The sequence below is a fragment of the Cibotium barometz genome, chromosome 29, assembly GCF_041138505.1.
Source record: "Cibotium barometz isolate CiBa-2024 chromosome 29, ASM4113850v1, whole genome shotgun sequence".
NCBI classification, from domain to species: Eukaryota; Viridiplantae; Streptophyta; class Polypodiopsida; order Cyatheales; family Cibotiaceae; genus Cibotium; species Cibotium barometz.
This window is the reverse complement of record NC_141074.1, coordinates 20,798,144-20,807,400: the sequence shown is the minus strand read 5'-3', so window position 1 is coordinate 20,807,400 and position 9,257 is coordinate 20,798,144.

Genomic DNA, 9,257 nt, shown 5'->3' with positions numbered 1-9,257 from the left:
CCCTTTGTATTAGTTGGAACATCTGCACCAAGTTCTTCCATGCAATTGCTAAAGTGTTGGCATCATATATATGTCCTATCATTGTATCTGTGACACTGATTGAAAGTCTATATACACCCTAATTCGAATCCTTAAATGCATTTATATCTGTTGGAGTGGCATTCTCTTCAAAAACACTCTAGAGGCTTCTCATAGTCTCCTTTGACAGTCCCAAAATCCTTTACCCATCAGGAAATTGGTCATTTCGAGCTTCTAGGCATGGAAGTTGTTCTTGTCCAACTTCTCACTCACAATGTGATTGAGTCCGTCATACATGTGTTCCTACAAACAATCAGAAACCTACAAATAGACAACTTTTGTATGTAACCTGTAATATAACAGTATCTTCTTTGATTGCTATACAGTGGTGCTTTAGCATAACCTGTAGGTCACCAGATCTAACCAAAGTACATGTACATACACCCAATATCAACAATACATGTGCAAACACTGTTTGCACTCCCAAAATACAATGTTGCACTGCAATAAACAAATTTAGACACCAGAGAGTTCTCCAGAACTTTTTGAAACTGCCGAAAATACCTTGTAGTGATAGAACGGAGACTGCAACGCATCTGAAACAAGATCTTGGCCGCAAAACTGTAGCACAAAGTACTTCGTACCATATAGGCACCTCCAAGCCTATGTGGAAAGCTCCTCAATCGGAGATGTGTATCTCTTGGAGCTACTAAGGGATGTTGTACTTAAACCAAGAAGGGAAAGAGATGATGATGCTCGTACCCATATACCGCTTGCTTGCTTGCTTGTTCTTACTTTTGTATCGCTTTCTTGCTTGATTGCTTGTTCTTACCTCTTTCTTGCCTCCTTTTCTCTTACACAACCTAGAGCTCTAATACCATAAAGAGAATGTAGGGGAGAGGGAGATATTGAGTTCCTTGTAAGCACACACACACACACACACAAGAGAGTGCAAGACACAAGAGAGAGATGGATGGCTGAATTTTCTCCTATCTTCTTCTCTTCTCTACAACCATAGAACTAAAGGATAAGAGTACATACATAAAGGGAAAGTACTCTTCTATAATAGCATGTAAAATGGTTAGCCTATAGTGTGAACTCGACTATATGAGCTGGTGCTATATCTATGCCATAAATCTAGTACTCCAAAGTGGCTATCACATTGCCTCTCATCCACTCGTGGCATATCAACCATAATCCAACCATGCCAGTGGTATAAGTGTGAAAGCTATCACTGAGGAAAGTCATCAATGTCCACCCGTAGCACTAGTTGAGCTCGATATCTCAAAACTGGTTAGAAATCTTAGCATTTCATGGAATACATGTACACCATTGGAATACCGAGCAAGATACTCTTTCAAGAAACCCTTGTCCAACAATTTCATGATGCTTTTGATTCTACATTACACCTAATCTGAGCTTGAACGCTTTCTACTACATTTTCTAAAGATGCAAGTGAATACACCTCGAATTCATGTTTACAAATTCTAACCCACATATGGGCTACCTACCTATCTAGCATTTCCCAATACAACATTTCCAAACAAGCACTTGAAAGACTCCTTGCTATGCTTAAGAGACACTTGAAAGAATGAGACCTCATGTAGTCCGACAAAAATTAGATACAAAAATAATTATCATCCGCCAAAATAATAATCTGATGCATTGTTTGGTATGTGTAAATGGTCATAATTTCAAAACATGGTAATGGCACACCGGCTCCTTAACTTCCATAAAATTCAAAACAAAATCCATATATTCATTCCCACTTTGTCGTGTCCATGAGAATCCTTGTTGTAGGACATGGAGTACAAATAACCAATTATGTAAAAGAAGATAGCAAAGTAGAACCTAAGGCGAATAGCTATTTGACTTGCCCATTAAAAAACTTATCAAATCTTTGTTGAAAGTAATAAGAATCCGTATTGTGATTCAAGTTCCTTCATAATGGAATAGAATAGAATTATGTTATATACATAAAGAAAACACTAACTTGAACAACAATACTACATGTAGTATTTCACATAGTAGATCTTACTACAAAGAAAGCACCTCCACTCGTCCTTAATGCTCCTTCATAAAGTCATTGAAAATATTCCAATCATTCTCGTCTAGCTCATGCTTATTACTCTTGTAATCATAAGTGAGGTTTTCCAAAACAATGAAACTCTCAATACCTATCATTTAAAGGTCTGTTAAAAGTCATCTGTGAAGCATCTAGAGCCTAAATACTCTTTTGATACCATTCCAGCTCCCAAAGGCCTATCCGAGAGGCTCAACCTCTCTTATACTCCACATATCCCTTGCCAATCTTCTTTCTCATCTTCTGGACTCGTTCAAGATACCATAAACCTATCTTTTTTTTTTCTTTTGTAAAGAGCTTGGATTTCCTTTCCTTCCACTTGTTGTGTAGTATGTTCCCTATCGAACCATTATAAGCTGATATTTTGATAGCATCGGATTTTCATTAAGTTCATTCACTAATTTGGGTCTCCATTAGTGAAAAACCACATCACCAACTTTGTCGTCCCCCCACCACCCCTTGGCATAGTTCATGCTTATCTTTCTTCCTAAGTCTTATAGACACCACCCGCACCACCACCTCCACAAAACATAGCGAAATACACTAAAATCCATTTCACACATGAATGTGATAAAGGTTATTAGTAACACATACACCAAGACATCCTCAAGATGGACCCCTTAGCACCTCTTGCTACACTTACCTCCAAGATCACAGCCATCCTACACATATCGACTAAGGGTAGCTCCCGACACACCACAAAATCCACTACCAAACTCTACATAGGGATTACATCAAAATGGCTAGTATGATGAAGAATGCCACACCACTAAGGCCTGCATAAAGTAGCCAGAGGTGAAATCTCAGAACATGAGGCCCAACAAATTAACCGCTCTCTCACCAAACATAAGAAATCAGCACATGAGATAGATCAAAACTAGGAGATATACCAACTACTCTTGAGTGATAACTCAGAGGAGGCCTGCAAAAAATTCATCACTTGACACCCACCCATGTCTATATATCCTCACAGATGGTATATATTTACACAATCACTTTATCACATTCCACACTAGCCCCCCCCTACCACACCCACCCATGCCTCCCCCCACCACCACAAGCACCTTTTTCACACAAAAAAAGGTTGGTAAGGCCATGAAGAAACTACAAAATGATCGGGCACAAGATCATGAGGGGCTTATTGGGGAGCACTTCTCTCATGCACAACATGCACTAGCACCTCTCATTGCGCACATGTTTGATAGTAGGGATCTAGCACAAGGATTTCCACACACATGTTCACTTAACACCATCACACCCCTTTACAAAGCAGGTGACACATTGGACCCAAAAAACTATAGAACTATCATGATTGGTCATGTCCTAGCCAAAATATACGTGGATACACACTAAAAATGGAGCTCAATGAACTAGTAGAGAGACATGGGTTTTTTGCAAGCGGGGTTCAAAAGGTCCATCTCCATAATCAATAGCATCTTCACTTTGCAAGCAATCATCAAACAAGATAAAGCCCATGGTTGATGCCCCTCCACTACTTCTTTATGGATTTCTGTAAATCCTTTATGACACTATACCACACAAACACTTGCTATAATGACACTATATCACAAAAACACCTGCTACAACAATGACTCTAAGCACTAGGAGTAACCCCTCAGAGATGATGTAGGGATTTATTACACTATAGGAGCAGGTTAATGAAGAGTCCTCTACCTAGGAGGCCTATCAGTGTAGGGATTAGAAGTACCATTGGGATGAAATAGAGATGTCCCCTATCCCCCACTCTCTTTAGTCTATAAATTGATGAGATATCCACATTCATTGTCGATAGAGATCAAGGGCCAGGTTCACCACTTGTAGGTATACGTTTTTTCCTAATATTATAATATGATGAAAATATTGTGTTGATGTTTGACTCAAAGGATGGATTACAAAGACATATGGATATAACCTATAGGACTTCTACGCCACCCATGTCCTAGCCACCATGAACCTTGGAAAGACCAAAGTCGTGCTCTTTAACGCATCTTCAAAAGTCAAGAAAGACACCTTGATCGTGGAGTAGAGGTTACTAACTCATATGTTTATTTAGGGATCACCTTGACGAGCATGAGGGATTGCTTCTCCATGTGATAAGTATCAAAAGACATGCTCACCCATGAATATGCAACTCTTCTTGCCCTCTTAGAGGGACTAGTGGCATGACCCATCTCCCACGGGCAAGATTATTCTTGCATGCATAAAAACACAGAGTCGTCCTCAGGGGAGAGTAGAGATAGGCCTTATATTTGAAGACTATTTTGGGCCTCATGGTCCCTCAACTTGGCAACCTTATATATGAACACACCATGCTTGCCATATATATCCATGTAGGAGCTCCTAAAAGAACTTACTTTTTTTTTGAATAAAGTGGTAACTTGGATCTGATGCAGACATGTACCATGCATCCAAATATTGATTAACCTCATCAATAACCCCATGTGTATCTTTCAATTCTATAGTAGCTCTATTATGTCCTTTGTATACATACTTATATAAATATTTCACTGCTGTAATGGTAGATCATACTTCTATGTTAATATGGGATTTGCATCTCATAGAGACAAAAGGGTTATGTGGAAAAAACCATTGACCATCCACCCAATGATCCTTTACTTGGATGAAACTACCATCGTCTCGCCACATGTAAGTTGGATACCCATTATCATCACAATGATAGTAGTCTCAGAAAACTTTCCAGGATAACCATATTTACAACTTCTATTAACCATGCAAGGAGAGCGTATATTTAGTTCCCCACATGATCCATGGACATTACAATGATTGATTATGTTATGCAACTCAAGAAACATATCCTTATCTAGAAGTTCAACACATACCAACTTATCATAGTGAGAAATCTCAATAGGTTTACATCCACTTTTCAATATCAATAATATACTGCATGTGGCAAGCCTCTTTTTTGAAATTTAATAACAGAAACAAATCCCACTATTCTTTCAAATAATGCTTTTTTCACCAATAAGTGTGTCATATCATTATGCTTCTCATAGAAGACGCATGCCATCAAGTCACGTCGATCTTGGGCAGCCTAACCCGGCAGTAAAGCATTTCTTATTTCATCCCACTTAGGATTGCAAGTAAAGGTATTAAAGAGGTTAGGTTTACCCATTTTCTTAACAATTACCATTGAATCCTGATACAATTGATGCATATATTGATGGCCCCTAGTATATGTAGATGGTAGAACTATACTGCGTCTAGCAATGCCCCCAAGGACTCTATTCACCCCATTTCTTATATTAACCATATCTGCAAGCCCTTACTTCAACACACAATGCTTTTTGATTATTACGTATCCATACTAATCTTGATTCTTCCATGTTGCTATATACATCAACAATGTACTGTTGCAAAAGTCGACCACCGTGTAGAAGGTAAGCATTTGTATCTTTCCTTATTTGTAATCTATATGCGTAATATTACCGTTGAATTAAAGTCTTTGTCTCCTTATTTAAACCTTGTCTATTTCTACCATTGAGTGGAATTCCAACATGCTAACCATCCTCTCCTCATAGAAATAGAAGAATATATAATAAAGGCATATATGAACAATGCAAGTTAAATGATCTTTTTATAGTAAATTAGTATTTGCCTTTTTGTTTGGTTGAAATAATCCACACCTCGAAAAATAAAAAAGAAAATACTTATTTGCTTTTTACAAACATTATTAACTTCAAACGGACAAAGAAATATTATCTTATTACATTTATTCTACTTTAAGTGCCATTATCCTCACGTATGATCTTGGACGTATATATCATACATGTGACCCTCGAGGATCTCAGAGGAGTTTTTAATCAAAAAGTGTGTAACAAATACAATCCGTTTACATCTCTAATAAGTGATAACATATCTTCGTCTCTCACCTTTGCATTACGAGAGAGAGAGAGAGAGAGAGAGAGAGAGAGAGAGAGAGAGAGAGAGAGAGAGAGAGAGAGAGAGAGAGAGAACTATAAAACATGTTAAGAGACAAAGAAAGAAAGAGCAAGAGAATGAATATAAAGAGAGACAGACTTTGAGAAAATAGAGAATTCATAAATATCACCAAGGAGAGCCAAATCTGGAAAGTTGCAATACAATTTCTCTCTTAAACAAAAGCATCATTACTCTCACAAAATCTCTAGGCATCCTGGAATGACCCGTCTCCAACATATGACCCATCTTTTTTATAATAGCATTGAGTCAATTAATGGGTATCTCTAGACTCAATGCCTCTAAGACTAATGTGTATACTTGCTCTTTTAAAGAATCGGCTTGTTCTTTACATTCCCTAGTACATCTAGGTAGAGGTTCCCTAATTTCAACATGAAACTTTTCCATAAAGGAAATCATGTCTAATTGATTAGCATCCATGTGACCACTACTATCAAAAACGTGATAAAAATGATGTGTCAACTCATCTCTTGGCATATCTCCGTTTGGGTAGCACTTCCACGGATCTCATCCCAAAGGGTATTTAAGTACTCCTTTACAAGGAGCTTGATTTTTCTCAGTGCGCTCGTATATGTCTATAAATAGTATGTAGACACTCGCATATGTCCGTAAATAGCATGTAGATGTTTAGAGCTTGGCAATCTAGATGGAGACCTTGATCGAGAAAGGTGTTTTGCAACTCAAACATTCATCAGCTTAGGTGGGGTAGACAAAGCTATATAAGAATTGGAAGCTCCATATGCATCCACTATGGTATTTAAGCTGTTATCATTTTGGATCTCCACTTGTGCTGAAATCCAAAATGAGCATCTTAAGGCTCTCCAAACATCTTAGTCAATATATAACATAATCTTAATAACCCAACTATGTACCAACACTATATACATGTAGATACCTCGTAGTTACAAAGAGGAAACAATGTATACTCTTAGCGAGTCTCTAAAAGTCTGGTATTAGCAACCATAAAGAAAGCTCTTTACTTTTTAAACACATTTCTCTACTATTTTAAGCCTAATATAGTCTAAGAGAAATTTATTAAAATAATTGAACGTATGTATATTCTCTTAGGCCCATATATTCTCTCTCTAGAACTCCCTCTACAATCAAACGCAATGGTCCTAACAAATGAAAAGTTTCTAGGCTAGCTAGCCTTGCATATATCACTATAATAAACTCTATTTATGTGCACACAATAAAGTATTAAACACACAAAAATGATTATTACATTCACATTTGCCATACCAATTATTAATTATAAAACATTCAATGAGACTTTGAGATATAGAAAGTATTTTAATGTGCGGTCTCTCTCTCTCTCTCTCTCTCTCTCTCTCTCTCTCTCATAACCAAACATGTTAACATAAATAAATCTTTTTATTTATGCATCACATATTAATTGCACACACACAAATAGATAGAGAGAGAAAGAGCAACAATAAACTTGGAGAGAATGATATTCGAAACCGCCAACTTTGCTGGCTATTGACCTTATGCCTTGCCTCTACACAATCACACACAAACCAAAACACCAAAAAATTACGGTCTCTCCCTCTCTCTCTATTTATCTCACATTTTCTAGCTACATTTCACGCCAAGCACACAAAAGGAAAGAGTAACTCTGTGTGTTACATGTGTGTGTGTGTGTGTGTGTGTGTGTGTGTGAGAGAGAGAGAGAGAGAGAGAGAGAGAGAGAGAGAGAGAGAGGGCAACAATAAAACTAACCTCAAGTTGAATAGAGAATAGAGAGAGAGAGAGGGCAACAATAAAACTAACCTCAAGTTGAAAAGAGAATGATATTCGAAACCGCCAACTTTGCTGGCTATCGACCTTGTGCCTTGCCTCTACACAATCACACAAAAACTAAAACCAAAAAATTATGGTCTCTCTCTTTCTCTCCCTCTATTTCTCTCACATTTTCCTAGCTACGTAACTATTTGTGTGTTACATGTGTGTGTGTGTGTGTGTGTGTGTGAGAGAGAGAGAGAGAGAGAGAGAGAGAGAGAGAGAGAGAGAGAGAATGTAGAGAGAGAGCGAGAGAGACATCCATTAATAATCTCAAAGATTATTACATCATTATCTTTATCAATTTCCTTGTTAGAATGCACTTCAATATTTTACTAAAAATGAAGCACTTTTCCTCATAGCTCCTATAATGCCTCTTTGATCAAGAGGAGCTTCATATTGTCATCTAGCCTCTAGGGATCTAACATTATATAAATATACCGAGGATTACCATCATGCCATCCCTACCATGAAATCCATGAACTTCCCATTTTGGGCTGGATTGGTATCCATGGTATCCAGATACACCCAATTGTGGCATCTCGTCAAAAAAGAACGTATGACAATTTGTTATTTTGGTAGATCAACTTTAAAATGTCTAATGATATATCTTTGCATAAAATATAAATAAACTTACATTAGATATCATGATCTTTTTTAGAGAGAGAGAGAGAGAGATGAACAAGAAAAGGAGTGAGAGAGACAAAGATAGTATATAAAAAAACATTAAAATTATAAACTATTCAAATAATTAAAGAAAACTTCTAGCACCAATGGTCACAAAAGAAACACACCCATATTTAATTTCTAATGAATTTATGATTTGGAATACATTTAATAACTTTATCAAATACCGTCGTACTTGATCTTTGTCACTAAAGACCCTATAGTCTATTTCATAAAAATCTATCCAGCTTAGATTTTCTTTAATACGAGGGCTATATTTTAAACTAATTTTTTAAGATGTAAACATATAATAATTATATAAATATCATCCCATCTAGCAGCTGGGATATATTTTAAACTAATTTTTCTAGATGTAAACGTATAATAATTATATAAATATCATCCCATCTAGCAGCTTCAACTCGCTATGGCTCAACCCATCCCCTATAAAAAAAAGCGATGCTCAAACTCTGTAGCCAAATTCACTCTTAAAGGAAAAAGTTCGTGTTAAAAAAAAAATGCGAGTCACCTTTTCCATCTGTGTCAGTCATACATACATACATACATACATATATAGTAAGATATTAACATATGTAAGTAGATGTAAGCCATGGCTCAACCCATCCCCTATAAAAAAAGTGATGTGCTCAAACTCTGTAGCCAAATTCACTCTTTCCTCAAAGGAAAGTGTGCTCCTCAAAGTGTGCTCCTCATGTGCTAAAAAAAAAAGGGAGTCACCTCTTCTGTGTCA